General features: G+C 45.8%; 1 protein-coding gene across 16 annotated transcripts in view; it reads left to right on the forward strand.

The window, feature by feature from the left end:
• NDST2 (N-deacetylase and N-sulfotransferase 2) overlaps positions 1–16,388 on the forward strand; it is a 211,608-nt gene that overhangs the window by 102,436 nt on the left and 92,784 nt on the right. For 8 of the 16 annotated variants that reach the window (XM_077346225.1, XM_077346220.1, XM_077346216.1 and 5 more), the window contains one exon: positions 7,528–7,808. The exons of 2 other annotated variants lie outside the window; for them this stretch is intronic. The gene's annotated coding sequence lies outside the window, so the exon portion shown is untranslated. Of the gene's footprint in view, positions 1–7,527; positions 7,809–9,849; positions 10,181–16,388 lie in introns of those variants that run through there. 6 more of the 16 variants (XM_077346224.1, XM_077346229.1, XM_077346228.1 and 3 more) reach the window with 3 other exon arrangements.

Consider the following 16,388-nt stretch of genomic DNA (forward strand, 5'->3'; position numbering starts at 1 on the left):
ACAACAGAGGTCAGACTCACTGGTCTGTAGTTTCCCGGGTCATGCTTCCTCCCTTTTTTGAAGATCGGAATAACGTTTGCTCTCTTGCAGTCCTCCAGGACATCTCCAGTCCTTAAAGAGATCCCAAAGATAATGGACAGGGGTTGTGCAAGTTCTCTGGAAAGTTCTTTGAGCACTCTTGGGTGCATTTCATCCAGCCCAGGAGATTTGAACTCATCCAATGCAGCTATATGCCTCTTAACAACCTCAGATTGTAAGCCGTGACCCGTGACTGCGTGTCCTTTTCTCTGTAGCCAATGGAAACAGCATCCTGCTCTCCTCCAAATGACAACATTTAAAATACTTAAAGAGGGCTATCATGTCCCCTCTCAACCTCCGTTTCTCCAGGCTGAACATTCCCAAGTCCCTCAACCTATCTTCATAGGGCTTCATAGGAGTGTGGGGGGAAACCCCAAGGGACCAGGAAGGAAAGGGACCAGGCCAAGCATCCCACACCTGGACACAGGAGAAAATGTGTGGCTTTGTTTATGAAGATGCAGGCCCTGCGGGAGGTTTCTACGTTCCATAGGGCCTGCAAAACGGAGCTCTTCTGCCAGGTCTACTGCGGCAAAGAAGAGCAGGGCCCTCCAGGGAGGTGGCGGTTGCAAAGTCAACCAGTACCCTCTGCACTGTCCCCTCTAGGTGGTAAATATTCGGGGGTTTTCACCATTTCATCTTGGTTTTATGGGGAAAGATATTTGTATATGTATTGGTTTTTATATTGTTTTATTGGATTGTATTTTGGGGGTTTTATGGAGTGATGTAACCCGCGTCAAGCCTTTGGGTGGAGGCGGGTAATAAATAAAATGATGATGATGTTAATAATAAAGAAAACTCTTATTGAAAGAATAACAAACTTGCCATCATGGGAACATTGCTAAGACTAAAGATCCTAATCAAATTGGCCCCTCTCTGTGCCACATGGTTTGGGCTTGAAGACACTTCCTGCATGAAGGTGCCTGCTGAGATTTAGAGTCCCAGAAAAGGTGGTAGAATCATAGAATAATAGAGTTGGAAGGGACCTCATGGGTCATCTAGTCCAACCTTTTGTACTATGCAGGACACTCACATTCCTATCGCTCATCTACTGTAACCTGCCACCCCCTTGAGCCTTCACAGAGTCAGCCTCTATGTCAGATCTAGCCTCTGTTTAAAAATGTCCAAAGATGGAGAATCCACCACCTCCCGAGGAATCCTGTTCCACTGAGAAACCGCTCTAACTGTCAGGAACCTCTTCCGGATGTTTAGACAGAATTTCTTTGGAATTAATTTAATCCCATTGGTTCTGGTCCGTCCCCCTGGCACAAGAGAGAACAACTGTGCTCCATCCTCATATGGCACCCTTTTAAATACGATGGTTATCAAATCCCCTCTCAGTCGTCTCCTCTCTAGGCTAAACAGACCATGTTCTCCTAACCTTTCTTCATATGTCTTGGTCTCCAAACCCCTCATCATCTTTGTTGCCCTCCTCTGGACATGCACCAGTTTGTCTTCATCCCTCTTCAACTGGGATGCCCAAAACTGAACACAGTACTCTGAGGTACTCTACAGCAGTGGTCCCCAACCTTTTTATCACCGGGGACCACTCAACGCTGGGGACCATTCACCGGGGACCACTCAACGCCTTTTACTGAGGCCTGGTGGGGGGGGGGTAGTTTACTCCTCTACTTTCAACCACTGCCCTAACGCTCTCTGATCGCTATGGTAATGTTTAAACATCCCTTCAAAATAAGATACAGACACACAACAATGAACATAAGGAACATTTTATTTTCATGGAAATTTTAACTTATGACAATGACAAATCAATGAGAACCCTGACCTTGTTTCTCTGCAACGAGATAGTCCCATCTGGGAGTGATGGGAGACAATGACACCCAAAGTGTGTTGTAAAGGGCCGGGGGGGATGAAGTAAAGGGCCGGGGGGGGGGGGAGAAGGCCTCTTCGGGGCCCACCTCCAATTAGTCATGGGACCACATGTGGTCCGTGGCCCACAGGTTGGGGATCGCTAATTTACAGTACTCACAGTACCTCCCGTGATCTGGACACTATACTCCATTTGATACAGCCGAGAATCCCATTTGCCTTCTTAGCCACCAAGTCACACTGCTGACTCATGTTCAGTGTATGGTCTAAATCCCCGGTCTGTGGCCTGCTACCGGGTTGCGAAGGCCTCAGTGACGGGCCGTCATGCCTGCCTCTCCCCCCCCCCCGCAGCGAGAAGCTCACCAGGCTGCGAGAGAAGCGGCCGCCAAAGCCCAGCTAGATTTTTGCTGTGAGGGTGGGGGAAGAAGCAGGCGCAACTGCCGGCACGCCGGTGAGCACAAACACTCATGCGTGGAGCTGCCACGCATGTGCGTTAGCGCTCTCTGGTGGTGAAAACGTGCACGCGCGGCACCTCTGCGCATTCACGTTTTCGCCACCAGGAGCGCTAATGCGCATGAGCGGCGCCCAGACCACCGGCTCTTCGCCACCCCCAGAGGCGGTCCTCAACTTTAAAAAGGTTGGGGACTGCTAGTCTAAATGACAGGGAATATCTCAGCTGGGTGGTTGCCAAGGCTTCATTAATAACATACAAATGAAAACAGAATAGCTTTTTAATCAGGCAGTGCAAATAGTCCCAGACTAGAAGGGGAAGACAAGACAACAACAATAATGGCAGCCGATTATTATTTAGATTTATTATTATTTAGATTTATTATTATTTAGATTTTTATTCCCCACCACTTCCGGAGATGGCTTGTGGTGGGTTACAACAATCCATTAGAAGAAGAAGAAGAAGAAGAAGAAGAAGAAGAAGAAGAAGAAGAAGAAGAAGAAGAAGAAGAAGAAGTAGTAGTAGTAGTAGTAGTAGTAGTAGTAGTGGCAGCGGCAGCGGCAGCGGCAGCAGAAGTTCTTATATGCTGCTTTTCTCTCCCCGGAGTCTCCAAGCAGCTTACATTCACCTTCCCTTTCCTCTCCTCAGGACATCCTGTGAAGTAGGTGAGGCTGAGAGAGCCCTGATATTCCTGCTCTGTCAGAACATTTCTATCAGTGCTGTGGCGAGCCCATGGTCACCCAGCTGGTTGCATGCGGGAGAGCATAGAATTAGAAATCCACACTCCTAACCACTACACCATGCTACACCCAATAAAACCCTATTAAAAATAAATACAATTATTTACTTAATAAAATCTCATAAACTTCAGTAGAGGCATGACACAGGAGCCATTAGATCAAACAATACTTTGCAATGTTTTAACATAAACAGAGGTGAGTAGCGGGGTACCTCAGGGCTCGGTGCTCGTTTCAGTACTTTTTAACATATTTATTAATGATCTAGATGAAGGGGTGGAGGGACTAATCAAGTTTGCAGATGACACCAAATTGGGAGGACTGGCAAATACTCCAGAAGATAGAGACAGAATTCAATGAGATCTGAACACAAAGGGAAAATGGGAAAATGAGAACAAGATGCAATTTAATAAAGATAAGTGTAAAGTTCTGCATCTGGGTCAGAAAAATGAAAAGCATGCCTACTGGCGGTGGGATACGCTTCTAGGTAAGATTGTGTGTGACCTTGGGGTACTTGTGGATTGTAAGCTAAGGGAAGTATGGAAGTATGATGCAGCGATAAAAAAGGCGAATGCCATTCTGGGCTGTATCAACAGGGGCATCACATCAAAATCACAAGATGTCATAGTCCCATTGTATACGGCACTGGTCAGACCACACCTGGAGTACTGTGTGGAGTTCTGGAGGCCTCACTTCAAGAAGGACGTAGATAAAATTGAAAGGGTACAGAGGAGAGCGACGAGGAGGATCTGGGGCCAAGGGACCAAGCCCTATGAAGATAGGTTGAGGGACTTGGGAATGTTCAGCCTGGAGAAAAGGAGGTTGAGGGGGGACGTGATAGCCCTCTTTAAGTATTTGAAAGGTTGTCACTTGGAGGAGGGCAGGATGCTGTTCCCATTGGCTGCAGAAGAAAGGACGCGCAGTAATGGGTTTAAACTTCAAGTACAACAATATAGGCTAGATATCAGGAAAAACATTTTCACAGTCAGAGTAGTTTAGCAGTGGAATAGGCTGCCTAAGGAGGTGCTGACCTCCCCCTCACTGGTGGTCTTCAAGCAAAGGTTGGATACACACTTTTCTTGGATGCTTTAGAATGCTTTGGGCTGATCCTGAGTTGAGCAGGGGGTTGGACTAGATGGCCTGTATGGCTCCTTCCAACTCTATGATTGTATGATCATGGTGGATCTTTCACACCTTTTTGCCTCATTGCATTAGCCAAATGCCATTTTAAAGATCCTTCTGGATAAATGATAGTGATGGATTGTCAAGTCACAGCCAACTTATAGGTTTTCAAGAGAAGAGATATTCAGAGGTGGTTTTTCCTTTGCCTGCTTCTGTGTAGTGACCCTGGATTTCCTGTGTTGTCTCCCAACCAAGTATTAGCCAGGACTGATCCTGCTTAGCTTCTGAGATCTTGGACAGACAGCTATCTGGACTTTTTTGGAACTCCACAAAAAACGCCAATAAGAATTCAGCCTTACCATCCACACCACACCCATCTGAATGGTGAAGATCAAGAAGAGAGATGAAAAAATAGTCTAGTTGTTTATTTGGGGAATCCCTCTAAAGGAAGCTCTTGGATATCTACATTCAGGAGGCTGAGAGTGCTCAGTGCCAGGCAGCTTTTTCTTTACTCAACAGTAATGGAAGATCCCAGAAGGCAGAGTACCAGCTGGCCTGCTACTCAAGTACTGCTGATTGTTTCTCTTGTAGCCATATTTATGCTGTAATACAGTGGTCCGCAACCTTTTTTAGAGGGGGAGGGCGATCCGGCCACCGCGCATGCGCGGCAGGTCTGCACATGCACGTTTGTATCATGTGCTGCCGCAAATGCGCATGCACAACAAATTTGCACATGCGTGCATGCGCAAAACTGCAGCGTTTGCACCTGCGCATGGCGAAAGTGCCGCACATGTGTGATTTCGGTCGCGCATGACGCATGCGCGGGCGCAGCCCGCTGCCCTCCCGGTCCCCAGCCTCAGAAAGGTTGGGGACCACTGCTGTAATAGACAAAATGGAAGGGTTCCAATGCATAGATCTGAAACCTGCTTTGTCTCCCCTCCCTCCCTCCCTCCCTGTAGTCCCACAGTTTTTTTAAGGGGTTGCTTTCCTTTAATGTTTGCTGACATAATGGGAACAGTTCTTATGAGAAATGTAAAACCCTTTTGAAGTGAGGCCGGACACCCACAACATCCATCAGAGCATTCAGATATATGCTTTAGCAGTATTTCTCAATGAAGTAAGACAGTCAAAATTGTTAGGCAGAATTCCAGATTCCCCTTAGGATCCTTCGCAACACCATTTTACTAGAAGGGTGTGCTGGCATGCAAGCATCACGCATTAAGTTAGCCAGTTGTGCCCGTCGATCGGTTCATGGCATTGTGGAAAGCTGTGGCTTGGGGCAGAATAACCCCTCATACAGAGTGGACATCATAAAAGTTAAATGTGAACTTGAACTAAGTGGTATCCTAGGTCTTTCGAGTCATCCTCTGGATCTATTTTCCTGCTTTAGATCTTTAAGGAATAGCCTGTTGTTACTTTCAGTTCTCTTTTAAGAACAAATTTCTACGTCTTCCAAACAATCCAGTAACAGTCCAGTATCCACCTGATACATTTACTGGAACAGATGCTATTATACAAGCTTTTGAGTACCTACCAAAAACTCTTCTTTAGACTAGTGCTTTCTTCAATTTTTCCTGCCTAGCTTTCCTTTTTACACTACCTGAAGGGTAATGATGCCCAATAGCTCGCTCACAACTTGTCATTTTAATCAGTAACAGTAAAAGGGTTACATTCCTAACAAAACAAAATTAACAACTACATGTGTATTATAGACACATCAAACAATTTCTTACTTAAAATCTTGAAAGTGTACCATATAATGGCAACACACAAAACACAATGGCCTAATATAATCACACAGCATTTATAAACATGAAGAGTCAGTTGCAATTACCTAGAGTTTGGTGTAGTGATTAGGAGTCCAGACTTCTAATCTGGCAACCTGACGAGCCGGGTTCAATTCTGCACTCCCTGATGTCAAACGTGAAGAGAACTCACAACAGGCTTCTTAATTAAAGAAAGCTTTATTGAGAAGTACTACACGCTCTAGGACTGAGAAGTCAAATCTGACTAGAGTACAGATTTGCTTCTGCTTATCAATACAATTCTCCCGCTCAAAACTTGACAGTTCCCAAGGGAGGGGAGCAGGAGAGAAGACACAGGCATAATTAAAACAGAAATATATTCTCATGGCCTTGACTAGGTGATAGCAAAACCAGGCCCAGCCGAGAGGCCGCAACATGTGATAAGGTTACAACAACAAATTATTCACTTTTATGGTTAGCAAGAATACAGGACCTGGGGCAACCAGGCGCCAAGCAATATAACTGACATTGAGGAACTCAGGCTAATTTATGACAGAGATTCTACAATCCTGACACCTGACATGCAGCCAGCTGGGTGACCTTGCCCCCCCCTGGTGCTGATAAAGCTGTTCTGATTTAGCAGTAATATCAGGGCTCTCTCAGCCTCACCTACCCCACAGGATGTCTGTTGTGGGGAGAGGAAAATGAAGGCGACTGTAAGCTGCTTTGAGACTCCTTTGGGTACAGAAAAGCGGCATATAAGAACCAACTCTTCTTCTTCAGTAAAACAGGTCTCTCTCAGCCTCATCTCCCTCACAGAGTGTCTGTCATGGGGAAGGCTGTAAGCCGCTTTGAGACTCCTTCGGGTAGAGAAAAGCGGCATATAAAAACCAACGCTGCTGCTTCTTCTAGAAACTGCCCCTTGTTTTGGAAATTGTAACCTACACAAGTGTGGTCATAGTCCTTGCATTCATCTTCTTTGTTTCGCGAACCTTGGCAGGATGCACAAATACAATGGCCCAATATCTAAGGGGACCTTCACACTTTTGTGGCTTGTGGTCCTCACACATGTTCAACAGAGCATGCATATCATCCTTTTTTCATTCCTTTGGTCCACAAGCTGCATAAGTATGAAGACCCTAACGGAGCTAGAACAATTCCGCAGAGCTTACACAAGGGAGCTCCTCTGCCAGGCATTCAGTTGAGGTCAACCAGAACCAACATCTTCCACTGGCTCCTCGAGCCTCCCTCCCATGACATTAATGTCCTATACCGACCAAACATGGGTCAATCTATATGTTGAGGTTACAAATTTATTGTTCACACATTTTTTATTGTTCTACTGTTATTTATGGTTACCTATTTTTTTCTGCATTCCAATGTTTCATATGAACCGCCTTGAGCTTTAGGGGAGGGTAGTATATAGATGTAATAAATAAATAAATTACATATGAATCAAAGAATAGTCTACTTGTTAAATTCCACTTATGGCATGTTCTAAAGTTCCAAAATACATTCTGAAGTGACATATTCTAGATAAATAACCACAGTCCTCTTTTTTGGACAGCTAGGTCCCAGATAACAGACTGTGCATAGAGCAAGGCTGGCTTGAAACCCGAACCGCTGCTTGGAATCACTAGAGAGGTCGCAGCCACCCTCATGGCGTTCCTATGCTGGGTCCCCTTCAGATGGGGCTGGAAGACACACTCCAACCAATGAAAAAGTGACTGGACATCAGCTGGTAGTCCATGTTGCATCCGAAGTTGTTGGGCTGAATGTTAGAGAATTTCCTGAAGAGCCACATTTGCTGGTAAGAAGACTTTGGTTCATCCACCTTCCCCATCTGAGGTAAGATAACCCTGCTTGCTTTATGTGGATAGTCTTGCTTCTGTGACCATAATTAGAACTCAGCAAGAGCCCAATAACACCCTAAAGAGGAACAAAATTTCTGACAGCTTAGCAATGACTCACAGAAGCTTCACTGCTGTCACAAATTTTGTTCATCAAGAGCATGCAACACTAGACTGCTGCAAAGAATAAAATAGTTTTATTTAGAAGAGAGGTGACTTTGTGTAGAAAGAGCAATGTTATTATTGTTTTTATGGGGTTTTAATGGGGATTTGTGATTTTGTTACCCGCCACGAGCCGCAAGGGAGTGGCGGGCTATAAATCTAATAATAATAATAATAAGAGGAAAGGATCGCCATGTGGCTGGGCCCGACCCCCTAACCCGAGAGGTGTGTTGCTTGCCAGGAGCAAAAATTAAAGACGTTTTAGAACGGCTGCCCAAACTCCTCAAATCTATGGATCGCTACCCATTTGTGATGGTCCATGTGGGTACGAATGACATGTCCCTGAATACCATCGCTCCAATTAAAACAGACTATCAAGATCTAGGGAGGAAGCTCAAGCAAATGGGGGCACAAGTGGTATTCTCTTCAATCTTCCCTGTCAAGGGAAGAGGAATGCATCAGGAGAGGAAGATAATGGAGGTGAATCAGTGGCTGCGTAGTTGGTGCCGGCAGGAGAGATTTGGTTTCTGGGACCATGGGATAGGCTTTCTTGAGGAAGGCCTACTAGCACCTGATGGACTGCACTTATCGAAGTTGGGGAAGAATGTGTTTGGCATGAACCTGGGGAGATTCATCAGGGGAGCTTTAAACTGAAGCCACACGGGGAAGGAGACGTTCAGCATAGGGAGTGTAAGGAAGGAGACCAATCGGGGGCAGCCCAACCAGGAAGGCCAGCTCATAGGGAACCAAAAGTAAAAGGATTCAGATGCCTTTATACTAACGCCCGAAGCATGGGCAATAAGAAGGAAGAGCTGGAACTTCTCATGCTGATGGAAAGGTATGATCTAGTGGGCATCACAGAAACTTGGTGGAATGATTCTCATGACTGGAATGTAATAGTGTATGGATATGAACGGTTCAGAAAAAACAGAATAGATCGAAGAGGTGGAGGAGTGGCACTGTATGTGAGGAAAGGGCTTACCTGTCAGGAAATTCTAGTGAAGGAGACTATATCTACAGTGGAAAGCATCTGGGTGAAAATAAGCAAGGGGAAAACAAACAGTATGGTGGTTGGTGTCTGTTACCGACCGCCTGACCAACGAGAGGATGTGGATGCTGCACTTTGTGAGCAGCTTGAGAAAATATCCAAGCGTCAGGACCTTGTCATCATGGGTGACTTCAGTTTCCCAGATGTGTGCTGGGAAACAAACTCTGCAAAGCATCCTCAGTCATGCAAGTTTCTGACCTGCCTGGCTGACAATTTCATTTATCAAATGGTAGATGAATCCACAAGAGGTTCAGCCATACTGGAGATGATACTGACCAACAGGCAAGAGTTGGTGGATGAGGTGAAGGTGACATATCCTCATAGAATTCCTTTTGAGATAGGGCGGCAAGGAAGATTGGCCAGGGAAGGCCATTGTAACAAGAAAAGATATTTCAGTTGTGAGGAGCAAACGTAAAGTAAAGGAGGCAATAGGCCCACTGTTGGGTGTGGATGGACAAACTCTAATGGAGGATGCAGAGAAAGCAGAAAGGCGCCTATTTTACCTCTGTTTTTTTCCCACAGGTCAAAGGGTTTAGGCATATCTAGAGATGGCAGTAGCCCAGAGATAGTGTCTGGGTGGCAGGGTGACATGGACAGAGAGGTTGTTGAGAGGCATTTAGCTGCACTGGATGAGTTCAAATCCCCTGGGCCGGATGAAATGCACCCGAGAGTGCTCAAAGAACTTTCCGGAGAACTTGCAGAACCCTTGTCCATCATCTTCGGAACCTCTTTAAGGACTGGAGATGTCCCGGAGGACTGGAAGAGAGCAAACGTTATTCTGATCTTCAAAAAAGGGAGGAAGGATGATCCGGGAAACTATAGACCAGTGAGTCTGACCTCTGTTGTGGGGAAGATAATGGAGCAGATATTAAAGGGAGCGATCTGCAAACATCTGGAGGACAATTTGGTGATCCAAGGAAGTCAGCAAGGATTTGTCTCCAACAGGATCTGTCAGCCCACCTGGTTTCCTTTTTTGACCAAGTGACTGGTTTCCTGGATTGTGGAAATTCTTTTGATGTCATTTACTTGGATTTTAGTAAAGCTTTTGATAAGGTTCCCCATGATGTTCTGATGGATAAGTTGAAAGACTGCAATCTGGATTTTCAGATAGTTAAGTGGATAGAGTTGTTGTCAATGGTGTTTCATCAGACTGGAGAGAGGTGAGTAGCGGGGTACCTCAAGGCTCAGTGCTCGGCCCGTTACTTTTTAACATATTTATTAATGATCTAGATCTAGATGACGGGGTGGAGGGACTACTCATCAAGTTTGCAGATGCCTACTGGATGGGGGATACGCTTCTAGGTAACACTGTGTGTGAATGAGACCTTGGGGTACTTGTGGATTGTAAGCTAAACATGAGCAGGCAGTGTGATGCAGCAGTAAAAAAGGCAAATGCCATTTTGGGCTGTATCAACAGGGGCATCACATCAAAATCACAAGATGTCATAGTCCCATTGTATACGGCACTGGTCAGATCACACCTGTAGTACTGTGTGCAGTTCTGGAGGCCTCACTTCAAGAAAGATATAGATAAAATTGAAAAGGTACAGAGGACAGCGACGAGGATGATCTGGGGCCAAGGGCTGCAGAGGAAAGAATGTAATGGGTTTAAACTACAAGTACAACGATATAGGCTAGATATCAGGAAAAAAACTTTCACAGTCAGAGTAGTTCAGCAGAGTAGTTCAGCAAAGGTTGGATACACACTTTTCTTGGATGCTTTAGAATGCTTAGGGCTGATCCTGCGTTGAACAGGGGGTTGGACTAGATGGCCTGTATGGCCCCTTCCAACTCTATGATTCTATGATTCTTGTTGTTGCTGGCCCCATCCATCTCCACCCAAGCGTGGAAGCATACCTGCAAGTAAGAAGCTGTACTGGCAACTACCTGGTCCTGAAACTAGAGGGTTAAATTCAAAATTATACATTACATATTACTAACATCACCTTACAGTCACATTCCCCCAAATAAAATTAAACAGAAGAGAAGATTGTGAGGAATGTGAATATACAAGTTAAACAAGGTTAGCATGTATAGTGAGATAAAAAACCCTATGACTTTGTTTAGTCCAAGGTTTGTCATTGTTTTGAGTGTTGTGATAACTTGCATTTCTGCAATCTCCCTTTCTAACTTGTTCTTGAAGTTCCTTTGCAACAAAACAGCTACTTTCAGGTCCGTTATTGAATGTCCTGGAAGGTTGAAGTGTTCCCCGACAGGTTTTTCAGTTCTGTGGTTTTTGATGTCAGACCTGTATCCATTAATCCTTTGGCAGAGGGTTTGACCTGTTCGCCCTATGTAGAGAACAGAAGGAGATTGTTGGCACTTGATGGAAGATGAGCAAGTGAATAAGCCTTTGATGGTGTAGGTGATGTTGTTAAGGTCCAGTAATTGTGACATTGGAATGTATGTAGCAGCAAAGTTGGCATCTGGGTTTGTTGCAAGCTCTAGTAGAAGAAGAAGAAGAAGAAGAAGAAGAAGAAGAAGAAGAGTTGGTTCTTATATGCCGCTTTTCCCTACCCGAAGGAGGCTCAAAGCGGCTTACAGTCGCCTTCCCATTCCTCTCCCCACAACAGACACCCTGTGGGGTGGGTGAGGCTGAGAGAGCCCTGATATTCCTGCTCGGTCAGAACAGTTTTATCAGTGCCGTGGCGAGCCCAAGGTCACCCAGCTGGCTGCATGTGGGGGAGTGCAGAATCGAACCTGGCATGCCAGATTAGAAGTCCGCACTCCTAACCACTACACCAAACTAGTACCAGTGTCCATGTTCACATTAGATGCTGTATTGTTGTGGGTGAGAAGTTGTTTGAGATTGGGGGGCTGTCTGTGTGAAAGAAAAGGTTTGACCCCCAGTGCTTGGGAAAGAGAACTGTCGTTATCCAGAAGAGTTAAGTCACTGATGATGCATTGTACTGTCTTGAGCTGAGAGCTATATGTAACCGCTATATGGTGTTCTGTTTTTTCATCTTTTGGGTCTGTCTTCTAACAGGTTTTCTCTTGGTATCCTTCTGGCTTTGTTAATCTGTTCCTTGACCTCACTGGCTGGGTACTTTAGTTCCAAAAATGTTTGATGTAGGTCATTTAGGTGGGAATCTCTGCCCGTGGGATTGGAGCAGGTGTTGTTGTAACGTAGGGCCTGGCTGTATACAATGGGCTGTTTGGTATGTTCAGGATGGTAGCTGGAGGCATGCAGGTGCATTTGCTGGTCAGTAGGCTTTCGGTATATGGTAGACTCTAGGCATCCATTGTTATTTTTACAGTAGTGTCCAGAAAATGTATTTCTTGAATAGATTGGTTCATTTTCAGGTTGATAGTGGGGTGCAAGTCATTGTTTGCCTGGTGGAAAGTATCCAGGGCTTCTTTACCATGTGTCCAGATGATAAAAATGTCATCAGTGAATCACGGATATACGAGAGGTGTGAGTGGGTGAGCATTCAGGAAGTCGCTCCAGGTCTGCCATTAAGATGTTTGCATATTGAGGCAACATGCAGGTGCCCATGGCTGTATCATTGAAGGAACAAGTCATCCCCAAATCTGAAGTGTTTATGGGTGAGAACAAATTGACACGGTTTGGTGGCTGAGTCAGCTATGGTATTGTTAGAAATTATATTCCATGCTTGCAATGCATCGTTGTGTAGGATGTTGGTATCCATGGTGGCTAAAATGGTATTCTCTGGAAGGTTGTTCAAAGATTGTATTTTCCTCAGAAAGTCTGTGATGTCTCAAACATAACTAGAAGTGTTGATGGCATAGGGCCTTAGAACAGATTCCATATAGCCAGATTCTCCCGTGGTGATAGTGTTTATACCTGAGACAGTTGGGCATCCTAGGTTGCCAGGTTTTTATATTTTGGGTAGAAGATAAAAAGTACTTGGACATGGTTCTTTTGGTGTATCTGAAAGGATTTCTTCCTGAATGCATGGGGGTACTTCATCTTCGTGGCTTCAGTGCAGTCCCACATGGGACTGCGATGTCGCAGGCCTACCACGGAGAGGAGCTAGCGAGCTATTTATCAGTCTGTAAGACTCCCAGGAGTGCTACCCCTCCCTTTCTGGAGGAGGAAAAAGATTTTCCCGCTCAAATATCACATGACCTGGGAGGGGTTAGCACTCCTCCCTCAGTTCTTTTCTTGCCGCCTGTGAGAGAGAACGTGAACAGCGAGCTGCTTCAGTATTTTACCTCAGCAGTCCCTGAGGTGTTTGGATTTCGAGAATAAATCAAAAAAGGTAGATATTTTTCCTCAACAATGGCACTATTTAAGAAGTGTGCTGATGGTGGGGTCAAAATGGCACAAAATGATGGCCATTCAAAGTGCCTGTTATGTTTGGGAGAAGGACATATTACGGCTGCGTGTTTAGCCTGTAAAAAGATGACTCCCCAATCTAGGGACGGGAGGGCGCAGCGTTTGAAAGCCGCTTTATATGAGAAAGCCATGGGTGCCCCTCCAAAGACTCCTGAGGAATCCAAGTCAGGATCACACCGAGCGCAAACCCCCTCGGTTTCGTCCCTACCCCCTCCAAATCAAGCGGGGAATGAACAATCTGATCAGCCCAGTAATAAACGAGCTACATCAGAGCCTCCTCCGAAAAAGGCTAAGAAGAAGACAAAGCATATGGAGGAAGCTATGGAGCTCAACTCTTGCCAAGGTCGGGAGACTCCTCAGCGCCAACGATCCCCTTCTCCGCGGAGAAAGAAAAAGGCGACATCGACATCGAAACAAGACCTTGGTCGATCTTGACACCGAGAGGTCCTTGATGTCAGGACTGTGCGTCCAACGACGTCGACACCCCCCTCTCCAAGGTAGGGGCAGGGGACACCTCCCGATTCCCCGTACGATGTCTGTATGGTGTCAGAGGTTCTTCCACGAAGGCGGCGAAGGCGTTCTTCCTCAGAAGTGTCGGACGAGCGCGCCTCGTCATGGGTGTCTGTCCCTTTAATGATACTGTCAGATTATGAAGATTGGCGTTGAAACCGTCAACGCCATTCAACATCGCGCCTCGACGTCAACCCTCCACATCTCAACGTCGAAGCCCCACATCTCAACGCCGAACCTCCACGCCTCGACATCGATAGCCCTCGGCATCGGTATGAGGCTAAGGATTCGGAAGCACAATCAGAGTTGAATGTCACTCTGATACTGACTCTGATGTGCATACTTTACCTGTTGTAGGAGATGTGGTAGGGGAACCCACAACACCTCCCCCCACTGATGATTTAAGGCTCTACTCAGAGCAATTAATTAGAATGGCCAGGGCTTTAAATTTGGATTATCTCACAACTGATCCACAGTTGGATGATCCAATTATGGATATACTACATATACCTGGTTCTGGCCCGGTCTCTCTTCCCTTTATTAAAGGGATTCAGAATGTCATTTTCCCTATTTGGGAGACTCCTGCCTCGGTCCCAGCTTCTTCGAGGAAGCTAGAAGCAATGAACAAGGTACAAGAGAAAAATTGTCAGTTTCTGTTTCACCATCCTAAAGCGAATTCCATTATCCCTGCAGTTTTACCCTCAAGGGGATGTGGTCCAATTTATTCTTGCCCTCAAGAGGGGAGAAAAATAGATTACCTAGCAAAGAAGGTTTACCTCCCCACAGCCATGGGGCTTAGGGTGGCCAATTCTGAGGCCATCATGAGCAGGTACCACACCTCCCTGTGGGAACGGATGACCCCTCTGCTAGATGCTTTACCAGATGCTCATAAACTGCAAGCAAAGGCAGTTATCAATGAGGCTTTAAAGCTCACCAAACAGCAATTAAACGCTGCCAGGCACCAGGCTGATTGCCATGTGAGGGCCATGGCATCTTCGGTAGTGTTTCGCCACCAAGCATGGCTCCGTTCATCCTCCCTACAAAACGACACGAGGTCTTGGGTGGAGGATTTACCATTTGAGGGCAAGGAATTGTTTAATTCTGAGACTGACGATACCCTGCATACCATGAGGCCAAAGCTGAGAGTGAGCTAAGATTGGCCAGGGAAGCCCACTGTAAAAAGAAAAGATTTTTCAGTTACGTGAGGAGCAAACGTAAAGTAAAGGAGGCAATAGGCCCACTGTTGGGTGCGGATGGACAAACTCTAACGAAAGATGCAGAGAAAGCAGAAAGGCTTAGTGCCTATTTTACATCTGTTTTTTCCCACAGGTCAAAGTGTTTAGGCACGTCTAGATATGGCTGTAGCCAAAGGACAGTGTCTGGGTGGCAGGTTAACATGGATAGAGAGGTTGTCGAGAGGCATTTAGCTGCACTGGATGAGTTCAAATCCCCTGGTCCAGATGAAATGCACCCGAGAGTACTCAAAGAACTTTCCAGAGAACTTGCACAGCCCTTGTCCATCATCTTCGGAACCTCTTTAAGGACTGGAGATGTCCCGGAGGACTGGAAAAGAGCAAACGTTATTCCGATCTTCAAAAAAGGGAGGAAGGATGACCCAGGAAACTACAGACCAGTGAGTCTGACCTCTGTTGTGGGGAAGATAATGGAGCAGATATTAAAGGGAGCGATCTGCAAACATCTGGAGGACAATTTGGTGATCCAAGGAAGTCAGCATGGTTTTGTCTCCCACAGGTCCTGCCAGACCAACCTAGTTTCCTTTTTTGACCAAGTAACAGGTTTGCTGGATCGGGGAAATTTGGTTGATGTCATTTACTTGGATTTTAGTAAAGCTTTTGACAAGGTTCCCCATGATGTTCTGATGGATAAGTTGAAGGACTGCAATCTGGATTTTCAGATCGTTAGGTGGATAGGAAATTGGTTAGAGAACCGCACTCAAAGAGTTGTTGTCAATGGTGTTTCATCAGACTGGAGAGAGGTGAGTAGCGGGGTACCTCAGGGTTCGGTGCTCGGCCCGGTACTTTTTAACATATTTATTAATGATCTAGATGAGGGGGTGGAGGGACTACTCATCAAGTTTGCAGATGACACCAAATTGGGAGGACTGGCAAATACTCCGGAAGATAGAGACAGAGTTCAACGAGATCTGAACACAATGGAAAAATGGGCAAATGAGAACAAGATGCAATTTAATAAAGATAAGTGTAAAGTTCTGCATCTGGGTCAGAAAAATGAAAAGCATGCCTACTGGATGGGGGATACGCTTCTAGGTAGCACTGTGTGTGAACGAGACCTTGGGGTACTTGTGGATTGTAAACTAAACATGAGCAGGCAGTGTGATGCAGCGGTAAAAAAGGCAAATGCCATTTTGGGCTGTATCAACAGAGGCATCACATCAAAATCACAAGATGTCATAGTCCCATTGTATACGGCACTGGTCAGACCACACCTGGAGTACTGTGTGCAGTTCTGGAGGCCTCACTTCAAGAAGGACGTAGATAAAATTGAAAGGGTACAGAGGAGAGCGACGAAGATAATCT

Source organism: Paroedura picta, chromosome 7 (genome assembly GCF_049243985.1).
Source record: "Paroedura picta isolate Pp20150507F chromosome 7, Ppicta_v3.0, whole genome shotgun sequence".
Classification (NCBI taxonomy): Eukaryota; Metazoa; Chordata; class Lepidosauria; order Squamata; family Gekkonidae; genus Paroedura; species Paroedura picta.